Source organism: Lolium rigidum, chromosome 7, assembly GCF_022539505.1.
Source record: "Lolium rigidum isolate FL_2022 chromosome 7, APGP_CSIRO_Lrig_0.1, whole genome shotgun sequence".
NCBI classification, from domain to species: Eukaryota; Viridiplantae; Streptophyta; class Magnoliopsida; order Poales; family Poaceae; genus Lolium; species Lolium rigidum.
Genome location: NC_061514.1, coordinates 123,799,868 through 123,810,379, shown reverse-complemented (window position 1 = coordinate 123,810,379; position 10,512 = coordinate 123,799,868). Strand labels below are relative to the sequence as shown.

The 10,512-nt window shown below is 40.1% G+C and overlaps 1 long non-coding RNA gene across 1 annotated transcript; it reads left to right on the top strand.

Moving 5' to 3' along the window:
* The first annotated feature begins 1,925 nt into the window (after positions 1 to 1,925).
* Positions 1,926 to 9,611, top strand: LOC124676174. Its single transcript, XR_006993543.1, has 5 exons — positions 1,926 to 2,042; positions 2,364 to 2,441; positions 8,194 to 8,298; positions 9,048 to 9,119; positions 9,560 to 9,611. It is a non-coding gene; the product is annotated as an uncharacterized LOC124676174 (long non-coding RNA).
* The last annotated feature ends 901 nt before the right edge of the window (positions 9,612 to 10,512 follow it).

The window sequence follows — 10,512 nt, the reverse complement described above, 5'->3', positions numbered from 1 at the left end:
TCCATTGCTTGGAGACTCTGTTCATTTGCTGGTGTATTACCGACACTCAATGTGCTCGCACTCGTCTGGAGCTTTGTATATTTTCTCTTCTCTTGATTTAGCATAACTCGCTTGCACGACTCCTGTGATATATTCTTCCTTTACTCTAAACTTCATTTCTAATGCAGAATTCGAATAATGCAATGTTAGCACTGCAACTTGTGCCCATTAGAGTTTACATACTTAATATATGCTTTGATTAAAAACTTTAGTTGTTTGATGCACGAGAGATCTGAAAATTAAACTAAATAAAATCAACCAAGTATTCTGCAATGATGCTTCTGAGCATATCGCTGCCAAGAATACTCCTGAAGAAAGCAGCCATTAAACCCCATGCATTCGGAAATCATTATTTGTGCATGTTTTTCTTAGAGTACTGCTAATTAATATTGACTTTGCATCTCAAAATTTGACGCATAGCACACATTTTGTGCATAAAAATGTGTACTTGACTACCGTAATTTTCTATTGTATGAGGATATCGTTGTTGCTTATATATTTTAAGATGTCTTAGAAAGATGAGGTTTATTGCTTCACATCAGTTATCTATTATGTCTTTTTTTTTGTCAGGATTTAACTTGATGCCACTCTTCCATTTGTCTAGCTTTTGCCTTCTCGTGGCCCTCATCGGTGATGGCCCTAGCTGGCTGACTGCTTACAAGTCACCCACCCGACCTGCTGCTGCTGGATAAGCGGGTGAGCTGATGCTACTGCCGGCCACCACACCAGGGACCTCTACAAGGCCAGCAAGGGCAGCTTCAGCCTCGAGAGCCGGGGGTGGCAAGGTCCGCCTCATCCGCACGAGTGCCTCGTGTTCGTCCTCACCGGGAACAAGGCCGCAAAATGAGGTCCAACTCCTTCATCTCTTTCCTTGCTAAGAAATGTATTTTTTTTCCTGTTAAATTGAATGTGTGCATACGCAGCAGATGGAAATCTGATTTTCTAAATCAAAATTTGTTGTGTGCCATCAATTACATCCAAAATCATGACTCCTGTGATTTATTCTTCCTTTAGTCTAAACTTCACTCCTAATGCATAATTCGAATTATGCAATGTTAGCACTGCAACTTATACCCATTATAGTTTATATACCTAAGATTTTCTTTGATTAAATAATTTTAGCTGAATTTAGGGAAGCCTATTAAGGCCATGCTTATTGTTTGATGAACGGAGATCTAAAAAGTGAACTAAATAAAATCAATCAAGTATTCTGCAGTGATGCTTTTGAGCATATCTCTGCCAAGAATACTCCTGAAGAAAGCTATCATAAAATCCCATGCACCCTGAAAACATCATTTGTTCATGATTTTTCTTATTGCGCCGCTTGTCGGCTGTTAAAAGGTGATGAGGAAGAGGTGGAAGGATCTGATGGTGAAGATGAACTAGACCTATGTGAAGAAGAGGGAGAAGAAGTAGTATGTGTGGTCAAACGTCTTTTATGCTCAACCATGCAACCAGAAGAGACACAGAGGAAGAAGATATTGGAAAGCAAATGCACTGTTAATGGCAAGGTATGCAAATTGGTAATTGATAGTTGCAGTTGCGATAATTTAGTTTATGAAAACTTGGTTAATCATCTAAACCTTGAAACTCAAGACCACCCAAATCCATATAGGCTCAAGAAAGGAGCAAAACTATGAATCACAAAGCAATGCAACTTACCCCTTTCCTTGGGTAAATATTATCGCTCGAATATATTGTGTGATGTGGTTGATATGGATGCAAGCCATGTTCTTCTTGGAAGACCTTGGCGATATGATGTGGATAGAGTACTACGAATTAATATTGAATTTGCATCTCGAAATTTGATGCTGAGCACCACCTGTAGGTTGCTGTTTGGGACAAGAAGCTTGGGCGTTGGCTGCGGCCGGCGGCAGGAGCCGGTGGTCGCCTGTCCGGAACTGTTGCTGCCGGCGCCGGCGACGTCCCCGACCTATTGCTGCCTTCCACAACTCCTTCATGCTGCTGCCGATGACCTCCCCGATCTGCAGCTGCCCTTTGAGGTCCATCTCCTTCATCTGTTTTTGCTAAAACTTGTATTTTTTCCTGTTAAATTTGATTGTGCATAGACAGTAGATGGAAATCTGTTTCACCAAATCAAAATTTGTCTTGTGCCATCAATGGCATCTAAAATCTTACTATATCTTTCCAGTACTAGCAACTAAACGGATGACTCATTTAAAATGAATCTGTCTCTCTGAAACATTACCTATGAAGGTGTTTGTTAATGTATATGGGTCACATACAGAGCAGTGTCAGGCCAAGTTCTTGGCATGGTTATATATATATATATATATATCTATTTTAATTCCTGATATTTACAGGTTGTTCTATCAAGGTTGCAAGAGCAGGGAGCACACTCTGAGGCGAGATACTGAGGGGCAATAGACTGCATTAGAAAGGTTAATCATGGAGAGGTTCTCACTGTGTTTTACCTTAATGCGCCACAAGTTTGTTGCGGACAACTCCTGCTTATAACATTCACAAGCATCGAGTTGTTTCATAGGTTCCTCCTTCTCGACCTATGCCCTCCTGAAATCAAACAGCATACCCAGCTGCTGAAGCATTGGCTGTACCGTTCATGTGTCTAACCCCGCTGTAATCTGATGACTAGAATTCGTAACTATCCAGCGACACCATTTACCTTGAGGGACTCTCATAACAGAGACTTTCGTATCACACCAAGTAGCTGCCGTTCAAAGCACAAGCCATAGTGTAAGACATGAATTAGCACTTGTGTATGAATTAGTCTTGATATCACGCAATGTGGAGGTATACGGGGTGTGGGGGAGCATTGATATTGGTAGGTCTGTTTTCTGATGATGATGCTGATGAAAATCAAAGAACGCAATTTTACTGTAGGTACATTAATAATTGCCCTGACCTTTTCTATTTTGAATCCATGATTTTGTACATTTATCCGGGTGCATTTTACAATTTTACTGTATTTGGTTCTACTTACGATATTAAAGCCAAGCTCTCAAAATTTTGAGCTCGACCAGTTCGGAAAGTTTAAACCGGTTTATTTTTGATATGCCGAGCGGTTTTTGTTTGTCTTGGCTGGGTGTTTGCTGGGCTGGGTGTTTGCTGGGTGTTGTCTTGAGGTGGTTGAATGTTTTGCAAAGATAAGTCTTTCTAGTTAACTTGTGAGCTGTGTGTCAGCAGAATGTTGGCTCGAGGCTTGTGTGTTTCGTTTGGGTGACTTAATTAATGTCAACCTTAAACCAGATATTTATGTAGTGCCTAGAGCTTTAGTTCTTATTTAAGAGGGTTTTGTTGTCTATAATGATTTTGATTGCACTTGTTACAGATGATCTGCTGCTTATTAAAAAATATGGACTCCCCCCCCCCTAAAATGCAAAACACGTTATCGATTCCTTGTTTTATTGGATAGGTAGCATGTAAAATCTACACAATAATCATGGTGAATCGTCCAAGACATTGTGAAATGCTATGTTCGTTGTAATGTAGTTTGGTTAGATTCTTTGCTTATATATCTTGCCATGAAATTTTAGGTTAATCAGCACCTTGTCTAATCTTTATGCAAATGTTATTGCAGCTTGAATGCGGCTATTTATGGTGACTTGAATTTTCCTGAAAATAGTTGCGCTTTTTCTTGCATGAACAACTTAGTAATTCCTCCGTTCTTATATACAAGGACACAAACCCATATTGCAGTACGAAGAAAATAAAGCCAAGTGATAAATAGCATGATTATTTATGTAGAAATACTCTCAGGTTCCTTCCTAATTAAATATATTTCAAGTGGTGGCTATTTCTCTATGGCTGCATGCAATGTTCGCATTAGTAAGTACCGTCCTATGAGACAAAAGGCTAATTAATTTTTCTCGATTAGTGTTAATGGTCCTGTATAGGTGAAAAATGTATTTTTGATAATGGTCTTGTATTGAAGAACCGAGGGAGTAGTAATTATGTATGCTATGATGCTGGGTAGTATATTCTTGATGTTTCAGGTGTTCTGCGGCGGGGAGGAGCCGAGGGGGTGACTTTGCGTCTCGGCAGTGATGACCATCCGACCAACTTGGCCAAGCACGAAGTCAACCTGCAGGTGGATCCCATCATAGCCAAGATCATGGCGAAGGTCAAAGGCGGGTCCTAATGAATGTCATGAGCTCACCATGCTGCAACCGTGGTGGCGGTGATGCTCATCCTCGTGGACGACCTCTTAGGTGAGCTACTCGGTTTACCACTTGGATCTCTGTCTCCCATGTGAACCATCGTGCCTTGGCTTTACCATGCTCCGGCGCTTGAGACGATGACCGTTATTTGATTGATGGTGATGATGATCATATGCTCACTGTAGTTTCTAAGTTTATTCCCTAAGACTTTCACATATGTGCCTGGTTATTAGAGGTCCTTCTAAGCTAATGTAGTTGATTATTTTGTGTTATAGTGGTAATGGTGTTATTTGGTTTCGAATACCAGTTGTTGGTATTGTGTCGTCTTGACCTTTTATTGCTAGATCTTGGCATGACCTAGTTGTTGCTGTCACCTATGTGTGTATATAAATATGATGCTCGCGAGGTTTAGATATTCTTATGGTACTTGTGTTATCTTTTTTACTTCGTAGATTTATCTGGTATTTCTCTTGATCCGAATCTACTCCTTTGTATGTGTTGTGCAACAGATGAACTGGTTATTCTTGTGTAGTTGAACAATTAGTATCTACACATGCATATGTGAGAAATTGGTATCTATACATGCATCCGGTATCTACATGAATGTTTCTTTATAAAGTGGCGGGCTTCATTACTATGTGGGTGCTTATGTGAGCTATGCTTTGTAAGAATAGCAAGCTAGCCTGCAAGCTTTTCTATGATTAGAAGTATCATCTCGATGTTATAATCACAGGCTTAGAGCTTTACTTTTATCCATTCTTGCTTTGAACTCTTTTTTATTGATTTGATTCCCAATGCTATGACATTTCATTGTACTGAGATTTGATGTTTCCTTCTAATTCATGCCTAATTCATGATTGTAGGGTTAGCCTTCTTCAACTTTGGTACTATTCCTAGAGGGATATTTGTTTTGAGACCATATGTTGGGAATATCAGTATTTCTTGAATATGGAAAACAATATCACAAATCAATACCCTTCCTTCCAAGCTCAATTGCATTATTTGCAAGTGCTGCTATAGGTAGCTGGTGCCTATATGCATGATAGGCTAGTCCATTGACATGCACGTGATAGACAACATTGTCCAGCATATAACACGTACTATATCGATCCTTTTACTGAAACAAAAATATATGACTTTGACATCAGTTGCATTCCACCGTACCATTACGAATGCAAGGACTGATATTGCATTATTGCTGGAGCGAGATCTTTTCTGCCAGTGTGCTACTCCAGCTTTGACTTGTGCGACCCTCCCTCTGGCACTCCCCATCCATTCGGTGTTTGCACCACCCGCCAATTTGTCATGCTAATTGGTACTTTGTGGGTGCCACGTGGCAGGAGTCAACCGGTGCCCGTAGTAGTAGTTGGGTAAAAAGCTTTTAGTTCTATTTCTAGACGATGGTTGTGTCAAGCTTCATGCACTAGCTAATGAACCAAAAGCCCGAACTGTTCGCTTATACACTACAACAGGTTAATGCTTAGATCTAGCCTTGTCAACAAGGTGGTGTTCCTCTTCTGGGTTCAATCGGTAGCTGCAACTTTGTTATCAGAAATAAGTAGACCGGTATTAGTTATTGTGTAGATCTGTCGCGTGTGAGAAAGCAATTTTCTTAGTTAGTTTTCGTGTGTAAATATAATGCTTGTGGAACTAGAATAATTGCGTTTAGTAATTTGATTTGTTTGTTTGGTATTTGTGTGCAAATTAATTGTGATTTCTATTCTGCTCGTAAGGTTTAAGCAATCTCGGTGCCGTTGTTTAATTCACCATGTTTAATAGTTGTGGCACAGACCACATAATATTTGAATTGGAACCTTCTCTGGTATTGGACCTACCTCAAAGGTTTAAGAATTTCATTTTGCTGTGTTGCTAAGGATACAAGGCCGCAATAAAAGGTGAGACATATCGTCTTTTCGATCCTTAGACCGCACGGAGTTGCAGGACTCATACCGAGTGTAAAAAAATACGATCTTGCGCAGCTTTTAGTGTCGTACGATTGGAACCTGAGAGCTTCTGTTTGTGGATTCATGAGGCGTTTATATAATTATTACATGAGTACAATCACCTTTTTAGATTGGTTTATCAAGTGACATTTTTTAGTCTTGATAGGGGGGTAGCAGTTCGACTATCCAGATATGCTAGGCAGTAGCCTCCTAACACTATACTTTGAGTCAATCGGATGCTTCAAAAGTTCATTTTAGGATTTGAAGGTGCTGCGTAAGTTCTGTGTCTAATGATCCTCCTGTCCTGGCCTTGTTTTAATTAAAATAGGGTATTGGATTGTGAAAGTACTGAAGATTGTGAAAGAACCTGCACTACTCGAAGTAGATGCTAGTTCAGGAGCACATAATTTCTACTTCATGGCCTATTTAAATGGACGGCTGTGAACTAGGAGGATTTGTTGAGCATTTCAGTGCATAATAGCAAGGGAGTATACTGGACAACTAGAGTGTGTTGCGTGTGACCTCGTTTGATCTTTAATACTAGGAAGGAACTATGCATTTTCACTAGAAGGCATTGAGTTCACATTTTAATGCATTGGACTCTATCATCTTGGTCTCTAAATTGCAAAGAGAGCTGTTTGGTGTTCATTCTGAATAATTGACGAGATTTTTAAACTATTTGTAGAAGGATGGGTTTGCTCTACTTGTAAGTAGAATGGACACGAACAACAGTCTATGATTGGCAAGTCTCTGGCATTTGATGCATGCTATCTCGCAGCAGCTGTCCCCCACCGTACCACTCGCTGAAATGTATGGAACTCCTACAAGCCTGCAACTTCGACCTCCATTGCTTCAAAACTATCATAGGTATTGACTTCTGTCATGTTTCATGTAGTTTGCTTGACAAATCCCTCTACATGCTCCTGAATTATTTTTTGCTTCTTGATGATTACTTGTTGTGGGTTGATGCCAATATGCTTGTATAGTGCATTGCGGCTGATGATCTCACAGGATCAGATGTTAAGAGTGTGCGTGTGGGGAAAGTCATTATTCGAGGCTTGATGTTTACCATTTTGCCTTTGTGGTATTTGGGCATAGGCAAAAGCATCTTAATAGGTCAAATTTTAGCAAAATGGTTGTTTGCAACATCACAGATTAACATTTGCACCATGGGAGATGCCATGGTTGTCTATCATACAACATTGCTTATGTATGAGCACGAGTTGTCTTATTTTCTTTCTTGGTGTGGTGTCTCATTTTAGTTGTCTCTGTCTCATTCTTTCAATTCCAGACATACTGGTGCCGCCGAACAGAGTGTCTTGGAAACAAAAGTATAGGACAGGTTCCAAGATTAGTGTGTCTTGTTTCATTTTTCTAGTTATTTGTTGTACGTAGATCTCTCCAAGATTCCCATTGTGAACCTAGTTCTTAGAACTAAGAACAATTGCTTTGATCATTATCCTTTTCCTTCTCTTCTATATATAGTTGTAGTATAATTTGATGTTCAATGTTACGGAATATCAATATATTTCTAGGTTCTGGAAAACCACTACATGTAACAAATATACATATTATCATCAGCGGAAAGGATTTAAACCATCACTGGTTTGTGCCAGTACATTCAGAGCTAGTGCTTTTGATCGGTTGAAATAGAATGCAACCAAGTGTGTATCTATAATGCACACTAAATAAAATTCATTCTCTGTTTGTTGCTTACCAAATTCTTATGTTTTCTCAGAACTTATGGGAGGTAAGGCTCGATGGCCGTTGCTTATTCTCGGATAATTCAAAGGCCATGTATTGTGACAAGTCGTGTGTCTGTAAAGTTACCGAGACACCCGATTTTACTTACACTACTAACCAGCACTGGAACCACTTGTTCTTTTAAATTTGCATTTGAATTTACTATCCGAGCATCTATCGGTGCTCCATGGCCAGCCATGTTTTTTACCGCAACTTTTGTTTGTCTATCGAGTTGTAATCTCATAAATGGTCTTACGGTTTGCATGTGTTGCAAATTACAAAGACGCTTATCCTTTTGGTGTTCTCATTTCGTTTGCTGAAAAATGCAGACCTTGATGCTTTGGAAGCCAATATGGAGTTCAAATTGAATTCAGTCCCATCCTACCTTCAACAAGACAAGGAGCGGTCACCTTGGAGCCCTAAACCGGCAGCAGGTACGTCCCTTGTGAGAATGTCCCTGATTCGCTTTGATTGTGATTCTTGTGTCTATCCTTACGAAGAAAATGATGGGTTAATGTCATTTCCCATCCAGTTACATTGCTTGAATCCGTAAATGGTTTTCTTTGTCTTGATGTCACATGGGACCAATGGACATGATAGATACTTGAGATCCTTATGAATGCATTTCTTAGGACCCGAGTCATGTATTTCGTGCACAATGTCATGATACATAGTTAAGTTGTTGGCATGAACAAGCTTGATCTAAGTAGTACAAGAAACACACAGAACTGGGAAATGCAAACCTTTTTCATGCCAAACGTGTGTTATACTATAGATGATTGATTTGGTCATGAGCTTTGGAAACCTGTTAATCTTTATTATAATACTAGTTTTGATCTTGAGCTTCCAAGAAACCTCTGTTAGGCATCATGTTTCTTCTTAAACTTTGGAAACCTGATTATTCTTGATCTTGCAGCTCTAGAAACCTGTTTTATCTTGAACAGTTCAGAAATTAATTAATCTTGAATGTTCTTATGTACTTGCTGCCTGCCTTGCAAGTAGCCCTTTACCATGCTTTGTTTGCATTCACAAATGTTTATGAAACTCTGAACTCTGGAAGAGAATACACAAGATTTCATCTTGCCTTGCAAAAGTATCCTTTTACCATACTTTCTTTGTATTTAAAAGAGTTTTTGAAACTTTGAAAGAGAATTTACAAGATTTATCATGTTGAACATTTCAGGCTTCTTTGATCTGGAGAATGGAAACAGGAGGTCAAGATTGACCTTAAGCACCTCCACATCAACACTACAATGTAAGACGCTAGAGAGGTTCATTAGTGTAAGCTTGTTAATCCTCGATATTTTCCCCAAGGTCATTTTGCTGCGAAAACTGTTCTTTGAAAGCTTTTAGTTTATTTACAATGTATTAGTTTTATGTGTAAATTCATATATGGTTCAAGGTTATATATGTTCTTAGCAGCAGTAGCGTTTTCATGTCTGTGTTTCAGTCTGATGCTAATTTTGTTTCTATAAAATTCATGCAAGGCAACCTAAGTCTAGATTGTGAGTTGTGTTGTACCCACTGGCTATTACTATTTTACTAGGTTAGATTATCTTAATGTGTTGAGATTCCTAGCTTTCACAGTTTGAAGTTGGTGATTGATTTGTCTATATATGCAACCCATCCAGGGTTTTAGCCGGGCAAAGGTGTTTTCTCTATCCGTGCATTCATCCCTTTTATTTGTGTATGTAGGTGATGCAGCTGATGGAGGGAGGACGCCAAGCGGCGCGGCATGGTCTTGGTCACCATAAAGCAGCAGACGACAAGTGGTGAGGAGGGGCAGGCGGTGGCATTGAGCGAGGAGATAACTCGTGGCCTACACAGAAGTTGCTCGTGTTGTTTTGACAGAGAAGCTTGGTGTGGAGGTTGACGTTTTTGTTGTAGGTACCCTTGGTTGCCACTTTTTGTGCTGCCAACCTAAACCCGGGGTTTCTGGCTCGGCATCGGCGATAGATGCGGGGCGCAGCTAGTGTCGCCGGAGAGGATGCAACCGTCCTCGCATGCTACTGCTAGGCATCCAGTATAGACACACTAGATGCCATCGCCATTAACTATGGAGACGAGGTAATCCCACTCTCTAACCATGCTGGATTGCTATGTATGGTGTCTACAGATGGTGTCTACAGATGGAGACGAGGCAAGTGCAGATGTATGTACATGTTTGTGCAACATAAGGAAGCGTTTGTCCAAAATTTAAACAGGTTTTCTCTAATTTCCAGCAGCTGTGTAGACAACTAGTGGCCTTTGTGTTGTCACTTGTGCCCCTTCCGTATTTAATCTGTGATGTTGTCGTCTTGTTTTGACATCAAGCACATATGTCCTTTCCCTGGGAGTTCAATTAGAGCTTGACACTTTTCTGTATTTGATTTCCATATGTTATTCAATTAGAACCTAGAGCTTGAGTTCTTGATGGTTTCGATATTGCTAGTGGGGCTGGTCCTGTACTAGATCTCCAAAATGATATGTTTGTTTTGTGATTCAATACAAAGTCACCTTACAGATGTTTGATTACTAACGTTTTGCAGCTACCTGTGGCCGCGGCTTCTTGTGCTGCCTACCGTGGGGTTTCTGGCTCGGCATCAGCGATAGATTCGGCGCATTGCTGGTGTTGCTAGAGAGGATGCCACTGTCCTCGCATCAACTAC